General features: G+C 37.8%; 1 long non-coding RNA gene across 1 annotated transcript in view; it reads right to left on the bottom strand.

The window, feature by feature from the left end:
- Positions 1-21,838, bottom strand: part of LOC145723843 (uncharacterized) — a 204,876-nt gene extending 183,038 nt beyond the window's left edge. Inside the window, exon 1 of the long non-coding RNA XR_014149171.1 lies at positions 21,817-21,838. This is a non-coding gene — a long non-coding RNA (uncharacterized LOC145723843). The remainder of the gene's footprint in view (positions 1-21,816) is intronic.
- Positions 21,839-22,059: the final 221 nt, after the last annotated feature.

Raw genomic sequence — 22,059 nt, 5'->3', positions numbered from 1 at the left:
ATTATCATATGGTTTCACTTATTTGTGGAACATAAGGAATAACATGGAGGACATTAGGAGAAGGAAGGGAAAAATGGGCGGGGGGAATTGGAGGGAGAGATGAACCATGAGAGACTATGGACCTGAGAAACAAACAGGGTTTTAGAGGGGAGGGGGGAGGGGGGATTGGTTAGCCCGGTGTTGGGTATTAAGGAGGGCACGTACTGCATGGAGCACTGGGTGTTATACGAAAACAATAGATCGTGGATCACTACATCAAAAACTAATGATGTATTGTATGGTGACTAACATAACATAATAAAATTAAAAACTACAAAAAAATTCTAAAAAGAGTAGTGGCACTTGATGTAGGCAATTATAACAATGTTGTTAAAGGTATTATTATTTGGGTGGTAACTGAAACAAATGGCAATTTCTAATGTGTCAACCATTAGCTTTTCACATTGGAAAAATAAACCAGGAGCCATGAGTCCCCCCCCCCCCATTTCCCAACTACTTTTCTCTTGCTTCACCCCTAAAGTCCACAGAGAAAACTGATCATCAGAGGGGTGTAAAGGGTTATGCTTAAACTAATGAAAGGGTGAACCATTTTCTGAGCAGAGCAGGAAATGTGGTGTTGTTTCTTGGACCCAATCCTGAGGCTGCCAACAGGGTGACACCATGGCAGGGTAAAGAAGAAAATGGAACACAGTGGAAATGAAGTGCACTAAGTCAAACACTGACCGCTTTGAGTCTTCATAGTTCTTATCTTTGGAGTGTACCATGAGGAATTATTATCCTCCTAATACTGAGGGCAGTAGAAGGCAATGGAGACATCTGTCAATCCATCCAGCTGTCCAAGTTGTGCAAGTCATAAGCACTAGAGTTACAACCTGACCCACGTCTGTGTGTGCCAAGGGCTGCGTGCTTTTCCCCAGAAATTCTTCTCCCCCTCCTCTCCTTGGCTGCCCTCATCAGAACTGCCACCCTAGATTATTAATGGGGCTACTTGAGAAACAAGAACTCAAATCAAGTTTAGGAGTTGTGGAAAGATGGAAAGTGGATCCGTTGTAGCTGAAGAGAAAGAGAAAGAGCAAAAGGAAAGGGGGTTAGGTCATGGAGGACACAAGTGGTAGACTGCAAGTGGGAAATGAAGTTTCTATGGACATTCACCTAGGCCAATCTGTATGCATTGTACATGTCAGAGAACAGGAAAATATAATCACATCACTGCTGTAAAGGCAAGAGCATAAACTCTTTGCTAAATGAAGGGAAACATAAAGTATCATTCATCACACATGTGCCCTACTGCAAAATCACACTCAAAGCCACGAATACTCTTCTAAGAGTTTTGAGGAATCATGGCCATGCATGAGAGCTGTTTTAAGTGGAACAGCAACCTGCACTTAATATTGTGAATCAATCTTTGTTGAATGATTGTATTATGAATGTCATGAATGTCTCACAAAGAAAGAAACTGTTCCTGACAAAATCTATTGGACAAAGCCAACTTAACAAGACATCTCCAAAAGTGGCTGGTACTTGCTGACTACTCACAGCCCCAGGGACCTTGCAGAAAGTTGAAATAATGAACTTTTGCAATCCTGTTTGATTTGACATAGATATGAAAGAGAGACATTAAACTAGGGGAACTGGGGTTATTGTGCCCACTCATTTTGAACCAAAGACTCACATATTCAACTTTCTTTCTCAGTGGATACAAAAATGGGTGTCCATGATGCAGTTCTTTTGTAACATTCAAAAACATTTCCAAGTACCTTCGATTTGCAGAGTTGCAATAGACCAGAGGATTACTTTGCCCTTTACTTTGACCTTGACCTACACAAGATGATGTTGAAACAGGAGAAAATTGAGAGAAAAAAATGACTCAGATTCCTACATCTGGACTAAAAAACAGATGGCTTTCCCAACACTACTAAAAATGTTATCAAATTTTCTCAAAGGATTTGAACTTCCTTTTTGAGTTGAAGTTGTATTTGGCATCTAAATCCAAACCCACTTGTTCCTTCCAGGCATAGGAGGACTGCAGAAATTTAGGATGCAATAAATGTACAGCAGTCGTTTGTTTCCGAAAGTCTTTTTCATCCAGTATATGTATGTTTGAAATCACCAAAGCACCACTTTCTGATGCAAGTCATAATTGCAATGTACAGATAGAGTACAAGGTAAAATGTAAATTCTCTCTTCCCCCTGAAGGCATAAATGTACCAATAAGTTGTCATCTCTCACACGTTAATTTTCCTGATAATTGGTATTGGAGTGGAATGTTTCTAAACAATACTCCTGTTTATTTATATTTATATAACACATCTATCCCATAATGCATTTAATTGAACTGGTTGACATCCAATTTTCTAAGCATGGTTTTCTCTTATATGTTGCTAAATGCTCAATTCTTTTTTCTAACATTAATTAAATTAATTAATTGTTAATATGTTTTCAGAATCATACAATCTGCAAATATGTTACTTACGAAGAATGACTTTCTGGTTGTCAAGAATCATGATGCAGATAATCCTTCAGGGCTCAACTATTTTTCCATAAGAAATCATTAATTAATCACCAGTTTAACAGTTGACAACTCTCTCATCCCATTCTCAGGTTTGTTCCCTTTGTTCTTTCTTATAGCCATAGTTCATGACAAGCCACTCGGAAGATATGAAGGTATTACCTCAGTGGAGGAGAGACGGTGTGGCTGCTTTTGCAAATCATAAATGGTGGCACTTTTACAACGACTTGGTAGCCATCAAACACTGGGTGTTTGCTATGGGAGACTGTAGACCCTTATACCTTCAAGGCAGGAAAGGCTGATAGGTGCTAATTTGTCCCCAGTAGTTTCCACGCAGCTTTCTGTGGTAGAAGTGAGTAGAGATTCTATTACTAGCTAAAAATGTGTTCTAGCCTGTGTCATTGTACATGTCTTTTTTTTTATTATTAGATTCCCCCCCACCAATCAAACACAGCAATAAGACCATGTAGATAAATTGCTCTGTCTAATCACTGATCATAAATGTGACTCCAAAAAGCTAAAGATCCATACCACTGAGAGCATAGGTCTCCAAAAACTGCCTGGTTCTGTGGGAACAATTAAGGAAGGATGCTGAGTGGTAAAGTACTCATTTTACTTTGACAAGAAATGAACACAAATAGTAACAATTCACACTTCATCTGTTCTTGACAAGCCTTCATAATAGATCAAAAATGTACATATTTTCCCCCAAAATTAGAGGATGGAAGTGTAAGTAAATATGTTAATTGACTTTAAGGTGGCTGGCACCTTCAAATAGCACTTGCCACCCTAAGGAAAACCCAAGAAACAATTTAGCCCAAGCCAAATAAGAGGCCCTCTTAGGAAAATGTTGTGACAGACCCTTCTCTCCTACAGCAATCTTCAAAAGGCCTATCTTAATGACCCAGGTTAATTTTCACCCTACTGTACATAATTTAATTCCAAAAGGAAATATCCAAGTGACATTCATCTCATTTAAATTTATTTCTGCCTGAATCAGGTATGGCTTTTATCAAAGCTAGTAGTATAAGGAATTGTAGTAATATTAATCCTGATAGTAAAAAATAACAGTCATAATATAAAGGTGTCATTTGTTGAGTGTCTTGTATTATGTGCCAGACATCACCATAAGCATTTTGTGATACTACTTAATGTAACTCACACTTCAACCCAGAGAAGAACTGGTTTCTTATTTATTATTCCCAATATTCCCACTATAGAGATAACAAGACTGAGGTTCGTCACACAGCTATTAGATGGAAGAATCTTTGCTCATGTCTTTTAAACCACAGCCTCTACTAAGGCTCACAGGCCCATGTGTACTCCAGACTTCATTTCACAAAGAAAATTCAGGAACTCCTTCAGCAGGTATTTGCTATTCGTTTTTATGCATAATTAAGAAATTATATGCTGCTGATAACTCTGGTAATGTAATGTCTAACCTCTCACATTCTTCCTTGATTGCCATGCAAAGGATTTGAAAAGAGATATTTTAGAATAATTACCCATCACTAATCATCTCCACACACACAAATCACATTTGATTCCCTATTAAGACAGACCAAGAGAATGAGAGGTTTTCACTCAGGAATGTTTTCTGCTGCAATCAGGTTAATTCTATGTTTCCATCCCATTGGTCTTCCGAATTTAAACATGGGAACATGGAGCAAATTCTATAGAGGGGATAATAATATCCCCAATCATGGGTCTTGATCCACTGGGGGAAAAGTGCTTAACTATTAGCTTTCCAAATGGAGTGCCATTCTATTTAGGTGCGTCACCTCCTAGGAAAGATTCACTGGGCAAATGGGACTGGACTGCAGAACAGTAGTTACCTTGGTTCACTCTAAAGCTCAGACCTTCACAATCATAGCCTGTTATATAAAATAATTCATAAGAAGAACAAAGAGACAAATGTCAAGTTACCATAGTTAATCGATGTCATTGCATAATACCAATCAACAGTCCTCCAATCCATGGTGACATACCATGTTTGATTTATAAATGGAGTAACCTTTCAAGATGATCAGTATATCCATGATTCTTGTGGGACACTTGCCAAGATTTAGCGTCCTGTCTCTTCCTTTATTTAAGTAGTACTAGAGCCTTATTCCAGGATCACAATCTTAACCCAGGAAATCTATGAGTTTGCGCTATAATCAGGCCTACCAACAATACTCTCACCCAACATCATCTCCTCTTTCCCCCAAATTTGACTTCCATTTCTCTTTTTTCTACTGTGACAATACTGCAGCTGTCCTTCTGAGAGGGGAACATGTCTCTCTGTGTCTCATATGAACAGAATATCTGCTCCCCAAACTTAACCTACCAAGAACTGCTTTGTCTCATCCTTCTATCTCACCATGGATGCTTTCTCCATCTCTGCAGTGTTCCTCTCTTCCTTGCACTCACAAGAAAGCATCATGTGCATTGACATGGAAATTCAAGTCAGATTATTAATTCACCTGGGGGCATTTTAAGTCTTTTTTTTTTTTTTTTTAGCTTGGTAAAACACAAATGGTTTGGTGGTTACACAAGTGTTTAGTATATTTGACCTTAAATTGCACAAGTGCTTTTCTGTTTGTTGCATGCACTTTTATACATATGTATTATATATCATAAAGTCTATAAAGCATACAGAAAATGTTTGCAAAAATTTCAGGAATAGTTAGCAATTGAACATTTATGTACCTACTACACAAATCAAGAAATAAAATGTGACTGGCACCTCAAAAGCCTCCTGTGTGCCCCCTGCCAGTGGGAGCTCGCTCCCTCCCCTTGAAGGTAAAAAATACCTTGACTTTTATGATAAACCACTTCTTCAAAGCTTTATCTTTTACCATAAAATGAAAATCCATGTCCCATGTTAAGTCATTTTAAGCACTCAAATCAGGTAGGGGAAGCTTTATAGAATCAAGCTCACTTTACCAGGTATCTATGGCATACAATGTACCATATATAAAACTAGAAGATAGGGGGAATATAGTTTAATAAGACATAGTCTCTGACCCCAAGAAACTCATGGGTGTTGGGAGGCTCTACAGGAGCTCATGAAAGCATAAGAGCAGTAAATTTTGTCAACTAGAACCATAATAGCACAAGGGGAATTGGAACTGGAGAGAAACAAAATATAGCAAGATATCTCATTGCTCTGTTTCTCCAAACCAACATGTGGCTGGCCACTATTTAACTGGGAGAAGAGTATGACCAAGTCTTTCTATAGAAAATGAAGTGTGTGGAGCAAGATGAGAACTCCCTCCTAGATGAATCTGAGAAGTGAGCGTGTTCTCTGTCTCTGGCACTATGCACAAGGTATTTCCAGCTCATTTCTGAGACAAGGTTCATGATATATCAGGGAAGGAAACTCTGGAAGCAAACCTCTTTCTTTACCTTCTGAAGGCTAACTAGGTGTTCCATTCTTTACATTCCTTATTTGGAAAATAAAGATAATAGGCTACCGACAGAATGCACTAGGATGGTGTCTGCGGGGGATTTGGCACAATGCTTGGCACCCAGGAGAGCTGAATAAGTGGCAGCTAAGCCTTTTAGAGTTGGGAGTTCCATTTTCTAAGCCATCCCTTTATCAAATAAAGAACTGAGATTAAAATGAAACTAAAGAGAATCTTACATAGAGGCTTTAACTGAGGTCGGTCACGTATACTGTCCAGATAGCCTCAACAATGCATTGTTCTCTCAAGGTTGTGTCCTTGAAAACAGCTCCCACTGTGGACAGACTGTACATTCCAAGGACGGGGAGGGAGCAAGGAGTCTCCAATTGCCCACGTCCAGGTTGGGGATCAACCAGCAGTCACGTCCACTCCATGACCTCCTCCAACATGAGCTCAGATATTTTCCCAAGCTCCCACATTTTCCCTGTCCCACATATTCAGCACCGGTCAAGTCCATTTTTTCTGCTGTAGTGCTATATTGATATTTATTGCCTTTACTGATGTGATTTCTTTTTCTACATTTACATTTTTTAAAAATTTTTTTGCATTGACAGTAAAGTTATAGTATAATGGCTATTAAGATTTTAAAATTAAGGTTTGTGGCAAAGCAGAGTTCATTTGCTTATGAACTGGATGATGTGTGCAAATTCCTTACCTTCTGTAAACCTCCTATCTAAAAGGTACAGAGTCATACAGCTCCACAGCTTTATTGGGAGGATTAAATGTAAGAATCCCAGTAGTGAACTCATAATAAATAGTGGCTATTGCTATTTCCTCTCCAGTTAGATTCTAAAATCCTTGTCTGTGTAGACATATGGCATTCTTTTTCATATCCCCCTCAGAGCTGAGGAAGTGTTTGCTTATAGAATCCACTCAATGGATGTTTGCTGATTGATTGCTCTGGGCCCAATGCCAAGATGTACACCAATCCTGTCCTAAGCGCCCCCTAACTCAGAGAGTTGACTACAAGTATAATATAACAATACAGAGGTTAGGGCAGTGGGAGAGGGGGCTTAGAGACAGTGCTTATATGTGTTCCTGGGATTATAAAGCAACGCCATGCTGCTTATTAAATAAACATGTCTGGTTGACAAAATGGCTGTCCCTGACTTTGACAAAAATGATGGATGAAACTCATTTTCTATAGGAAGATGCTTCAATGAAAGGCAAAGCCTAATCCTAATATTATTTAGCTGACTGAATTCTTTGTGTCTGTAAAGGTTCTGTCAATTAAAGGTGTTTCAGCCAAGTCATCTGCATATTTCTCCAGCAGTGTGACCTATCAACCCACACAGCATGATTCCTGAGCCTAAATATTATAGTAAGAGAAGCCATGGGACAGGTGCAGGCTGACTGGATTTTAGGGATGACAATGCTTTGAAAGAGCAAAGGAACACATTGCCTGCTTGGAGATTTTTGTGCTTTTGCTAGAAAATTCTGAATTTTAACAAAGAAGATTTATAGGAGAGTGTCACTTTGGGGTAGGGCTTTGGCAACTGTCAATTACTAAAAGTCAAATCACTAAAGGGGAAAACAATCATAAATTTGCAGCACTTTAGGGTTTGTGATCCCATAGCCATGGAGGTACTGGTTAATGATTTTCACAGGGTAATCCATTGTGAATCTCATCTCTTTATCCTTTTGTTGGAATGGAAATTGGTCTTACTGCATGGACACACAAGACACAATTATCAAGAAGATTAATAATCTTTGGAAAATAATTCTGAACTTACTGGTCCCATATGCTTTCTTATTTCTAAGTGGTTCCCTTGGGAAGTCATGTAAATACTCTATTTCATTGCCATTGTCTATAAACTATTTGAAACTTGTAAGGATATGCAATTGTTATAACTGGAAGGACATGGTCTTTGACTTTGATGTCAGAGGGATTTGAGACTGGATTTGTTTCTGCCACATCCTAGCAATATGGTCTTGCAAAATCATTGAGTTTCATGGCTAAGTATAGATAATGGACCTTTGAAAGAATTTCCCAGAATGATGTTTGGAAGTATTATGATTAGAGCATACTAGGTATTCAATAAATGTTAGTTTTTCCTTAGTCTAGAATTGATTTTGGATTAAATTTACCAGCCCCATTGAAAAAATCAGTTTCATTGTATTCCAATCACACTTATTTTTTTTTTAAGATTTTTATTTATTTATTTGACAGAGAGAGAGATAGCGAGAGCAGGAACACAAGCAGGGGGAGTGGGAGAGGGAGAAGCAGGCTTCCCGCCGAGCAAGGAGCCCCATGTGGGACTCGATCCCAGGACCCTGGGATCATGACCTGAGCCGAAGGCAGACGCTTAACGACTGAGCCACCCAGGCGCCCTCACACTTATTTTTGATACAAAGTATAATTACACCCATCTAGTTCCAACCTTCTTCAACTTGATTGAAGATTCTCTGGTGAGGCTTGGTTCTCTGGCGACTGTTTGATTTCACAAAAAGATCAAATTCACTCCAATGAATGAGCATTCATAAAAAAAATAAAGATATTTGATGTTTTATTTTGTGCCTCGCTCCTAGTACAGCTCCAGGCACATAATAGGGCCTTAATAAATGTTTGTTGAAAGACCAGGCCATGGCTGAAAATTCTGTTCTGAAAGTTGAAATTTTCAAAGATACTAAAGGTTGGCAGCTCACTAAAATATGTGTATAGTTTTCCAAGAGAGAAATATTCATTTGTATGGTAAAGTTCTGGTATAATTTTTTTTCTGGTATAATTTTTTTAAGTCACTTTAAATTTTAGTCATGCTTTGTCAATAAAACCTTTCCTGTAATTCAAGACAGTTTTAATTCCTCACACTGAAGGAAACCTCCACAACAAAATGAATAAAATGTGAAGCTCTAGAAATGCCACCAGGAAAATTAAAAGTCCCTAATGGCAAAAGGCAAAGGCTATTATTATTATTCAACTTTTGGTGTAAAAATAGAAATAGACATGTGACAACTCACCTATATATATTTTTTGCCTCACTAGTAAAATATAGGTAACAGCATCTTTATCCCCATTTTTATAGAAATGGAAAGGGGCGCCTGGGTGGCTCAGTTGGTTAAGCGACTGCCTTCGGCTCAGGTCATGATCCTAGAGTCCCGGGATCGAGTCCCGCATCGGGCTCCCTGCTCGGCGGGGAGTCTGCTTCTCCCTCTGACCCTCCCCCCTCTCGTGTGCTCTCTCTCTCTCTCTCACTCTCTCAAATAAATGAATAAATAAAATCTTTAAAAAAAAAAAAAAGAAATGGAAACAGGTTCAATGAGGTAAAAGTCCCCAGGTCATACAAACAGAGTGGTGGGCATAGTACTTCTTACTTTAAATTCCCTGTTATTTACACTTGACAATCATCTTATTTCTATTCAGTCAAGGACTGGTCCCGCCATTGGAAAGGGACACCCATAGTGTTTGTTGGTAACAATTTTGTGTTTTGCTGATTTTTCTTATGGGCAAATGATGACAATTACCTTAATATTCAGAGCCTATTTAATGGTTAGACACAGTAGGAATCTGTTTTTTTTTTTTTTTATGATTTCCAGAGGCCAGAAAAGCCTTTTTCTCTATTTTTCTCAGCTTTTCTTTTCAATAATATATTTTTAAAGATTTTATTTATTTATTTGAGAGAGAGAGAGAGCATGTATGCATGAGCAGTGGGGGAAGGTGGCAGAGGGAGAAAGAGAGGGACAAGCAGACTCCCCACTGAATGTGGAACCTGACACAGTGCTTGATCTTAAGACCCTGAGATCATAACCTGAGCCGAAATCAAGAGTCAGACAATTAACTGACTGTGCCATCCAGGCGCCCCCTATAGCATGTTTTAAGCTACAGGGAGGACTATAGATAGACAGCATGCTTGGAAATAAGTAACTTAAAAGTATTCACACCAGAGTTTGCCCATCTGAATATATTTTATTAGACAGCTATGCAATATCCAGTGGAAAGCTTGTGGGCAATGTAATCCATTCTTCCTTTGAGTAATCCACTAGGGGAATTTCAGGCCTGATGATAATGTGTTCTGGGTCCCTAGACTTACTTTTGAATTATCATTGGCTTGGAAGGACCTGTTGGAAGCCTTTCAGTACAAGAGTTAAGTACTTCAGTACAAGGGTCTGGTTTTTTGGGGTTTTTTTTGTTTTTTTGTTTTTCCCAGTCTGGTGTCTGGGCCTCCTAGAATACCTTGGAAAAGATCAGAGTCTCCTCTCTTGGCCCATGCAGAAGAAAGACTGAAATCTGGGAGTAGCCCAGATCTCAAGGCACCATCTCTTCTGGCATTCTCTGTGAAGGCCATTTTCATGGTCTGCAGAGAAAAAGTGAGGAGCCCGTGGAGAATTTGGGGCAATGTTTCTGTGGTTTTTTGTTCTTAGAGTTCCTCAGGAGAAGGTATATGTCTCATTGATCTTGATTCCTGCACAGGGTGGATACTGAGTATGGTAGAGACAGCCATGTATATACACTAATGCCGTATCCTTTCCTTATCACATAGCTAGAGATCATTTCCCAGGTAGGTGAGATCATGCACATAAGTATCTATTGCTATGTAACAAATTACTCCAAAATGTTAGCAGCTAAAATCATCATATAGTTGTTATCCTACACAGTTTCTGAGGGTCAGGAATCCAAGCTTAGCTGGGTGGTTCTTGCTCAGCCTCTCTCAAGAGGTTATAGTCAAGCTGTCAGCTGGGTCTGCAATTATCTCAAGGCTCAACTGGCTTTAGACCATCTACTTCCAAGCTCACTCACATGGTGGTTGTTGTTTTCTTATTGGGTGTTAGCTAGAAGTTTCCCAACATGGAGGTCTCCCCATTAGTCTGCTCATAACATGGCAATTTGCTTTCCACAAAATCAGTGATCCAAGAGAGAGCAAGCTCAAGATGGAAGCAGAAATCCTTTACAATATAATTTTGGAACTCATACCATCATTTCTGCTATAGCAATGTGCGAGGGGACTTCACAAGGTGTGACTACCAGGGGGCAAGGATCACTGGAGGCTATCTTGGCACTGTGACTGAGTTCTGGCCAACAGAATATGTGTGGAAATAATGTATGCTATTCCCAAGTCAGCATGTGGAAAACACCCTCCACATCCTCCATGTCTATTTCCTAATTATCCAGGTGAATAGTGATGTCTTTTAGGATTCAGAGGGAAATGGAACCAAAAGATCATTAAGAGCCTACATCCATGACTGACCACACAGAGCAAACCCTCTATGACATAAGGGAGAAAGGAACCATCAGTATGTAACACCACTGAAATTCTTTCCTTCATTTCCCCTTCCTCCCTCCCTCCCTCCCTCCCTCCCTTCCTTCCTTCCTTCCTGTTTCTTTTATAGCAGTTAGCTTCCCTTAATGTGTATATGTGTGTGTATGCCTGCATTTCAATTCAGAATTTATATGTTTTGATTTCCCACAGTTTTATTATATGCACTTGTTAATATTTGATTTGTGCAATTTTTTTTTCCTCTATGTTGTTAGTACTGGCTGTTCCCTTTAACATGTAACATTTTGGAGATCAGGAATCCTGTATTCTATTTTGACTCTCTCTCCAGGAATCAGGTCATTATCCTGCACCTAGAATAACTACTATCCACAGATTGACTGTATGCAACCTTATTTCAACACAAGGGAAAAGATGTTCCATGAAGTCTTGGCCCAAAAAGTCTCATTTCAGGTAATGACCTATAGAAGAGGATATTGCAAGTCTTAAAAGTTTAAATTTACAGAAAAGAGTCAAAATTTCAAAATCTATGTTTAGTAAAGCCATCTTGTGGAAAATAAATGCATAATTGTATACAATAGATAAAATCATGTAAAAGCATATTTAAACCCAAATATCTCTGTAGGATAGAAATGTGCAATGACACTTTTATTTATTCAAGCCAATTAAAACTTTTACTGACCACCAATGAATCATGGAACACTACATCAAAAACTAATGATGTACTGTGTGGTGACTAACAAAACACAATAAAAAAAAATAAATAAATGACATCTTAAAAAATTTTAAAAATAAATATATATTTAATACCATATATAATTATGATTATTTAATATATTTAATATTATATATAATTATTATTTAATATTTATATAACATATATATTCTAATGTAATATGGGAATCTATACACCTAGGTGTCCAGAGTTCTATTTTAATCAAAATGGCTTACATTGTAACCTTTCACTGCATTAGATTAGCAGAAATGACACTATCCCCATCCTCCAACTCCCAGAATGAAAGCAAAAGCCTTTTTTCATTTTCTGTACCAAAGAGTTCCAGTTTTTTTTAGTCTAAGAACATAAATGAAGTGTAGTATCTAGGAAAAATATTCACTTCATTTAAAATGAGAGATCCTTCTTGGAAAGGGTATCTTGATTTCAAAGTTTCAAAAGTAATTAAGAGCACAAGCCTGCTTGGGGCTCCACTGGCTGTCCGTGACTCTACTTTTTATCACTGTCTAAAAGATGGATGAGGCAGGGCACAGGCATATGAAATTCCTGATAGATTAACTTTTGGGGAGACAGACCAAAGTAGAAACCGCTGTTCTGTTTACATGGAAGTAAGAACAAATACAGCTTGTTTTTAAGTAACATCAACACATATGGTAAATAGAGAAAATGCAGTAGCCTCATTCTTGGGCTCAAATAGAACAAGAATTCAGGTCTTTTGATAGAATTCACTTTTATTTTCTATTTGAACACCAAATTCAATTAAAATGAAGTGTGTATTGATGCCACTTTCTATCTGGTCCTATAATTGGAAGCTCTGAATGTAATACCATTTTAGGTATCAAATCACAAATAACAATCCTATCTGTGAGACATATTATTTGCCCCTGTCCATTAACCAATGGCAGAATTTTTCTCAACTCTGATTACCCTGAACATAGATAATGAGTTCTCCTTCCAATTTTTACTGATTTCTTCCTTGCTCTATAGGAAACTATTGATTTCTGTTTTATTGTTCAGTTACTAGTTGATTTTATCTCTCATTTGATTTGACTTAAAGTGAAACTTTTTCTGATTGGAACACAGCAAAATCCTGGAGAAAAAAAGAGAATCAGGGCCACTTAAATTTATAAATGTTTTGGTGAAAACTCAGTGAGCCCCTCTTTGAATTATCTATAGTGAATACTATAAAGAAATGGTGAACATCTCCCTTGCTGCTCCCTGATGCCCAGCCCTTTTTGTTACACACATACAGAAACCATCTGCATTGCAATCATTACAGAATTTAGGTCTGGGAAATAGAATTTAACAAATGATGAGAAAATCAAGGTTGCTGCTATAAAATAAAACAAACCTAAATTTACAAAGCAACCTCCACACAGACTTGCATACACACACATATGCAATATATTCTCCAGAGAGATGTATAAAAGTGGGATTGTTTTTTATTCCATGAAAATTTTTGCATGAGAAAAAAATGACTCAGGGTGAGAGAGGGCCCACACTCCCCAGGGATTGCAGCAGGACAGATGTGACTGCAGTGGGGATGGAGGTGTCCAGCCTGTGGTCATCAGTCCCTTGTGGTATTCTGGCACTGCCCAATGTGGCTCATGGTAGATTTTTATAATAATGTCTTCAATGAATTATGCCTTCCCATGTCCACAACCCTTTGGAATGTGACTCTGTCACTGCTCCTCTCAACACAAAGTCTTGAATCTGGCCTGGCCTCAGGACTTGTTTTTTTTGTTGTTGTTATTATTTGTTTTTTGTTTATTTATTTATCTGAAAGAGAGAGAGGGAGAGCAGAGCTCCCGCTGAGCAAGGAGCCCGATGTGGGACTCGGCTCGATCCCAGGACCCTGAGATCATGACCTGAGCTGAAGGCAGACACTTAACTGACTGAGCTACCCAGGGACCAACAGAATGAAGCAGAAGTGATGCACGATTGCCAAGGGCAGGCATTTGGAAGCTTATGGCTTATGGCTTATGTTTCACCCTCTTGAAACCACTCTGAGACCACCATGGTGAGAAGAAGCCCACGATGAAAGATCACATGAAAAGAGATGCCCAATTGCTCCATGTCCTGGATAAGCCAGCACCTAGCCATCTCACCCAATAAATGCCACTGCATGTGTGAGCCCAGGTAAGACAGAAGAATCACTTGGGAACCCACAGAAATGTATGAAGCAATATATCATTGTGTATCTCTCTTTAACTTTTAATCTGAACCAATTGTAGACTTATCCAAAAGTTGCTAAAATAGTATAGAAAGTTTCCATACCTCTTACTGAACTTCCCTTAATATTATTACCCCATACAATCCAATGATCAGAACCAGGAAATTAACACTAGTAAGTAGGGGTCTTACCCAAATTCCACCATTTTTTGCCACTAATGCTTTTTTCTCTGTTCCAGGATCTAGTCCAGGATTCCACATTTCATTTAGTTTTTGTCTTGTTAGTCTCCTCTTATCTATAACATCTTCCTCATCTTTCATGACTTTGACACTTTTGAAGAGTACTGGTCAGTTATTTTGCAAAATATTCCTCAGTTTGGGTTTGGTTGAGATTTTGCATCTTAGGAATGAAGTGACGTCCATCTCAGTCCATCCTATCAGGGAGTATATGACGTTAAGTTGGCTTTTAGTGCTGTTCACCTTGATCAGTAGGTTAAGGTGGTTTCTTTCTAATTTTCCATTTTAGAGTTACTATTTAACTTTATAGTTAATAAATATCTTGGGAGAGATATTTTAGAATATAAAAATAATCATTTTAAGCTACTAAGTCCTGGAGTGGTTTGTAACAGACAAACAGATGGATATAGAAATAGATAGATGATACATAGATACATAAATAATTAAGATAGATGATGATGATAGATAGATATAGATAGATGATAGATAGATAGATAGATAGATAGATAGATAAACTGATACAAAGTATAAGTCAAGTGGGGACTTCTTTTGGGGAGGTGAGACAGTATGATACAGGGAATGGAAAAAAGAGAAGGTCTATGTAGCATGAGTATCTATGGCAGTTTTGTGATAGATTTGTGGGTGAAGAGATTAGAGCTATATGGTACAGCAATATAATATTTGAGAACTAGGAAAAATAGGCAGGAATTTTTTTCTTTTTTAAATAAGGGCTTAAAGATGTAACTTTTCACTTGACACCTGAGTGAGGAATAGAAATATTTTTAAATTACTTCTGGTAATTTGAGTACTTTGAGGCATGTAGAGTCCCAAGATTTATTAGGGTTTTATGCGAGCTTTTTTTCCTTTTTTTTTTTTTTTAAATTTTTTTTATTTTTATTTTTTAAAGATTTTATTTATTTGAGAGAGAGAGAATGAGAGACAGAGAGCATGAGAGAGAGGAGGGTCAGAGGGAGAGGCAGACTCCTCGCTGAGCAGGAAGCCCGATGTGAGACTCGATCCCGGGACTCCAGGATCATGACCTGAGCCGAAGGCAGTCGCTTAACCAACTGAGCCACCCAGGCGCCCGCGAGCTTTTTTTCCTTAATGGGTAGTTAGTTATAGGGTGCTGAGGCTGTGGGCAGAACCAGACATTCTTTAAACAATGTAATTGTAGTGATTAAAAGAGAAGTGAGGAGGGTTCCTGGGTAGCTCATTTGGTTAAGCATCTGCCTTAGGCTCAGGTCAAGATCCCAGGGTCCTGGGATGGAGCCCTGTCTGGCTCCCTGCTCAGCGGGGAGTCTGTTTCTCCCTCTCCCTCTACCCCTCCCCCTGCTCATGCTCATGCTCTCTCTCAAATAAATAAATAAAATATTTTTTAAAAATTGAGAGAAAAGTGAGGAATGAAGTTCTGACACATGCTACAACATGGATGAACCTTGAAAGCACTATGCTAAATGAAATAAATTAGATGCAGAAGAGCTAATATTGTATGAATCCACTTAAATGAAGTACTTAGAATAGGCAAGTTCAGAGAGACAGAAAGTAGATTATAGGTTACTAGAGCCTGGGGAGAAGGAGAATGGGGAGTTATTTCTTAATGAGTACAGACTTTATGTTTGGCATAATGAAAAAGTTTTAAAAATAAATAGTGGTAATGGTGGTACAACATTGTAAATGCAATTAATTCTACTGAATTATACAGTTAAAATGGTTAAAATGGCAAATTTTATGTTATATATATTTTACCAGAATTTTAAAACTTAATAATATCAAAAAACCATTGAATTGTACAATCTAAACGAGTGAATTGTGTGTTATGTGAACACTATCTCAATAAAGCTGGGTTGTTTTTTTTTTAAAAAAACATTGTAATTGTATGTGCTATAATTCCTATCACTCCATGTGCATAAGATGAATGGGAGTCTACTTATTTGACAAAGTTCTGCCATCCATGGACAAAAAACAAGGCAGGAGTATAAGTCAGAATATCATTTCTCAGAGAGAAGGTGGCTGATCTTCCTATTGCTTTGTAGTAAGACCTATACAAGAAGAATCTGGCATAACATGGAATCTGAACAGCTCTAACTGCAACTAATGAGAGAAGAAATGCATAGGTACCTAGGAAGTTATAGAGTAGAATCACAGGTCTTTTTATATACAACTAATAGAGTTCCTTGGCACTGGTGATACTGCAGAAACCTAAACAGGTAAATTCCTTGTATTCATGGAGTTTATATTCTGTGCAAGGGAGCTTCAACAAACAAATGCATTATTTAACATACATTTTAGATAATTCTATGCAGTTGCAAAGACAAATAAAGCGGTAGAGAAGCAAAGAGAGGACTATGGGAGCCAGGCTGTGAGAGTGACTCAACAGGTAGATGAAGCCCAGCAGGAGCCCAAAAGCATGCAACATGGCAACATACGGAGATAGAGGCAAGTAATGTGTATTGAGGAAAATTCTTGGAAGATAAGAGAAGAAGCTGTGGTCCTAAGACAAGGTACTCAGCCTGGGATCTGTGCAGCACCTGAGCCTGCAGGTAGATCCCAGGGGTTCCATGAATTTGGATGGGGAAAGACTTAAAGTGAATTGGATATAATTTACTATAGTATGGAAATAGACCAGTAGTTTCTAAACATTTCTTCAGAAGCATTTTTCCTTTTTTTCATTTATTTATTTATTTATTTATTTATTTGAGACAGAGAGAATGAGAGAGAGAGAGCACATGAGAGGGGGGAGGGTCAGAGGGAGAAGCAGACTCCCTGCTGAGCAGGGAGCCCAATGCGGGACTCATCCAGGGACTCCAGGATCATGACCTGAGCCGAATGCAGTCGCTTAACCAACTGAGCCACCCAGGTGCCCTCCTTTTTTTCAAATGAAATTTTCTACATAACTGTTATTATATTTAAATAAATAAATAAATAAATAAATAAATAAAATAAAAAGTGCTGAATTTCTTTGGCTGAAGGAAGTGTCATGGTCTCTGAGGTTCCCACTCCTGGTCTGCTCTTGAAAGCCCAGTTCTTTCTTCACTGAAAGCCCAGGGCACAGTTTGATCAGTACTTCTCTCATTCCTCTGGAATGAATGTTGCCCTACCCCACAAGCCTGTAAGTAGAAATACCATGAGATTTTGACTATGGCAGATGGGGCAATGCACATTAAGGAGGTGGGCACACCATGCAAACTGGTACACTACCTGGTGTGTGTGGAGAAGTAAACAGCGATTCTTCCCAGAATTTCCTCTGATCAGGCTCACTTTGGCCAGCTACTTGACAATGACCCAAGCAGCTAGATATTGGCCAAGTCCAGAATACCTCAAAATATCTTGAACTAATAAGCCCTTTTTAAAAATTTAGAAATGCATACACAAAACTATGTATATTTTATTGTTGGGGGGAATTTTTCCTCTACCCCTTAAAATTCTTTTGGCTGCTCTTAAGAATTAAATTGATATAAGACAGATAAACAGGAGAAAATCAATTTTAATTATGTATGTACACGGAATCCATAAGAATATGAGGCCCACAGGCAGGCAGGCAATTAAGGCTTATAAACCATCAGAGCTAAGGAGAAGGGGGTGGGTGTCCTGGACTCAAAAGAGAAGAAAGACAATTCATAAGAAGATGAAAAGGAGTAAATATCTGGTAATGTTTGCTGGGCCATACAGAAGCAATGGGACATAGAGGGGAATTTAAACAAACAGTCTTTGGTAAGTTTCTCCCTGTCTACTCATATGATGTTCATATTATGCTATAGATATCTATGGTGAGAGCTCCCTTCCTGGAGCAGGTCCTTCATCTAAATTCTGTAAGGTAGTTAGGGAGGTCAGAAGCTCTTCCTGAGCCTTCTGTTTCTTAACAGAATCAGCCTTAAGTAATCCACATGCCAAAGAGACACATTTTAAGGTGGCAAGTTTTGCTCCCCTGCAGTAATGCAATAAGAAAGAAAGAAGAAAGAAGAAAGAGAAAGAAAGAAAGAAAGAAAGAAAGAAAGAAAGAAAGAAAGAAAGAAAGAAAGAAAGAAAGAAAGAGAAAGGAAGGAAGGAAGGAAGGAAGAAGACATGCAGACACTATTGATCAATGGCATAGCACAATTTAGCCAGCTTAAGAAAATGATTTATTCACCATCCCATAAGACTATACAATTATTCACTGACATGAAAATCATTTCCCAAGCTCTCTGTATCATGTGTATTTGGGAATAAGTGACAGAGGAAAAAGTAAGTGGAGAATTGGGGCAGCTTTTACCAGTCCTCGACTATGGTTTGCTTATTTAATTTACAATGACCTCAAATGATTTTTTAGAATGGCTGTCACTAGAATTTAGATCTTTAAGTATTTCCTTAGATTTTGTTAAAAGAATTTTGTTGTCAAATTGAGGTCTTTAAGGAGCTATAATCTATTTAAAAATATATTACAACAGTCATTAAGTTCCCTTCCTCTTTAAGTTTCTCAAGTGAAGAGTTATTGCATTTGTGTTTCTGGAAGGTGCATACAAAAGTCACAAATCACAGTGCATTCACAAGCCTGTCATGAGCTTTCCAGTAGTTAATGTAAAAAGGAGATGGAATTTCACCAAAATAAGGGGGAACTTTCTGATAGATCTAAGGAAAAAATAAAGAAAAATAATTTTAATAAGTTTCTCATTACTGGAGAGGGTGTAGGCATAATTTTTTGAAATGCAAGAGCTATATTAGACTCTACAATGTAAACCATATTAAAGGCTTCCCAAAGTAGTGCATTCAATTATCCTTTCCAGCTCCTTTTATCACCTATTAGTTCCCTAAAAGATGATTAGAAAAACCTGTTGATAGAGCAAAGGTAAGATTACTAGACTTATTTGAGGAAAGTAGAACACGTACCCTCACAGGTCTTAATACCATCTAAGTAGGGAGAAATAAAGGAAAGATACGTATAAGATTCTAGGCTGGGTGGGTCAATTTTAAGGTGATTTTTGGAAGGTAGGGGGATGATTGAGACTGGGCAGAATTTATGGCATAGCTGTGAATTCCTGAGCAAAGCCTGTGAGGGTCTTGAGAGAGTTGATAAGCATGCTATTAGTCATGACATTTAGGTAACTTTGGTTGCTTACAGTCTTATTCTCCTGGAAGAAGTATTTTTCTGGAGCAAGTAGCTAAGCTTTTTTGCTTGTTTTCAGTACTATTTAATATATAGAGAGAAAAATATCCCAGTCTCAATATTGTTTAACACAGAGACAGGAAATTATGGTGATTTCAGTTATTTCCAACCCTGCAATTCTGTATTTTTCTTTGGTATGGCAACATTTTCAGGGAAGTGGTAATAATGATCAATCTTAATTTTGACTTTCAAAATCCCCTATTGGTTACAATTTATATATAAAATCAAAGTTTTTTCCCTCACATTGTATTTCATTTTATCATTATGTAATTACTAAAGAACTTTTGTTCATTTAATAAACACATTTTGAAAGCACATTTTACATCTGTTTAACCGTTAAAAAATAACCAAGAGTAAATTTGTGTCCAAGATGAATAAAGGAAAATATACCCACTGAAAGATTCTAAAGTCTCTAGTACTCACTTAACAAATGTCTTTCATAGAGTTGAGTGATGTTGTATGTGTGTGTGTGTGTGTAGGGGGGGATGTGCAAACGCCAATGCACAGGTGCTTAATATGAGGCTGACTGTATAATTAAGAATCATGGAGGTGACATCATGTTGTTTAGGGTCATGCTGACTCTCCTTATATTCTGCTTAAAATCCCAATTTTGACTTCTAGTTTCACCTCTGATGTAAAGAGCTTAGAAGTCATCAATCCAGTCCTTATAAGGAAAAGGTGAATAAACTAAAGCAAAGACTTTTCTCAGAGTCATTGAGAATTCAGGTCATTCATAGGGCACTCTACCACACCAAAATCAGGAGAGACAGGACACATCCAGAGAACCTCAGCCAAGATCTATTTACTTGGAGCAGAAGTTGCTGGAGCCCTAAACTGGTGGACACACTTAAATGCGCATTTGGAAAAACTGCTGGAAACTGAGTATGTGCTGGATTTGGGAATGAAAAGTTTCTAGGGCTGCAATCTTAGGGTAGACCCTACACTTTGGTGTGTTTTACCTCAAGAACTGCACAAAGCTCTCAGGGTAAAGATTCAAGAAAGATCCCCTCAAGGTTCTGGTGCAGGAGGTGGAAGTAGGGTAATCTGTGAAATATGCCCAGACCATTCTCCATAAGAAGACAGCCTCTGCAGAAAAAAAGACTGCCAGAGCCTCATCCCAGCTAGGCGAGGAATGTTCCTCCCACTCCAGCCCCTACAAGCCTTCCGGTCCCATCTAAAGGGAAAAAGAAAAGCTAAGAAACATTATGAAGGTCATAGTCCAGGGACACAGGAAGACTGAATTCACTGAAAGGTTGAGATTTAATCATAAGGTTATAGGACACTTCCATTCCACCACATCTACCACAACGCCAACAGCACTCCAGTGTAGTAACAGTGGGTTTCAGCAGAAAGAGCTGCAAGATGCGGACTCTGAGGAGGAGCACTTATGAAAGCCCAAAGTCAACAGGGGAGATCAAAATGATATAGCTACAGCAAATATTAAACATAATACAATTCCTAGCCAGATTAACATAAAACCTTACACAAAAGGCCTATTTACTTCAGTTCCCATTACCCGATGTATAATGCTTTCAGCAAAAACTTAAAAGGCATGTTAAATGCTATGTATATATATATGTATATATATATATACACACATATGCATGCTATATTATATATTTTATATATAATATATAAGATTATATGTGTAAGAATATATTATATATGTTCTATTCTATTATATATTTCATTATACTACATATATTATACTCTATATATCTTGTAATTATATATATATATATAATATACACATATACATATATCTCTTGAAGACCAGCAAGTAAGGAAATACTCCAACAAACAAACAAAACGTCCCCACAATGGTGGGGGTATGTTAAAGAGACAAAGTAGTCAACTGAAAAAGCTCCCAGTGGCCAGGTCTGAGACAATTTAAGCAACAAAATAAAGTAATATTAGATTATAACCCCAAATATAGTATCTACTAGTTCATATTGATACAAGTAAAGGGTTGACTAAATAAATAAATGGAGGACAAAAGACAAATCTCTCTGCAGAAGAGTTCCAAATAATTTATGTAGATACTTGTCCCTCAAGGAGGTAGAGATTAATTTTCCTTTCCTTATGTGTGGACTGTGCATAGTGACTCTCTTCCAAAATGTATAGCATGAAAAGAAAGAGAAAAGGATAACTTTACTATGAAAAAATCCTATAAACACTGTCTTGGCCTGGTGATCAATGTTGACATCAATAGCGACACCATGTTAAGTATGCATACTTTTGATATTATGTGATGATAATGTCACTTTACCCGCATGGTCTTGTTCCCAAACATCCATAATCCCAGTCACATCATGAGAAAAACATCAGACAAATCCCAAATGAGGAAATTCCACAAAATAACTTACCAGTACTCCTCAAAACTGTCCAGGTCATCAAAATCAAGGAAAGTCTAGGACACTGTCACCACCAAGAGGAGCCTCAGGAGACATGACGATCAAATATAAATTGGTATCCCAAATGGGATCCTAGAACACAAAATGATATTAGGTTAAAAAGAACTAAGAAAAGATAAATAAATTATTGGATGTTAGTAATTATGTATCAATATTGGTTATTTATTTGTAACAAATATATCATACTAACGTGTT

This window comes from Leptonychotes weddellii, chromosome 10 (assembly GCF_054177405.1).
Source record: "Leptonychotes weddellii isolate Sample4059 chromosome 10, ASM5417740v2, whole genome shotgun sequence".
Classification (NCBI taxonomy): Eukaryota; Metazoa; Chordata; class Mammalia; order Carnivora; family Phocidae; genus Leptonychotes; species Leptonychotes weddellii.
This window is presented reverse-complemented; position numbering and strand designations above follow the sequence as displayed.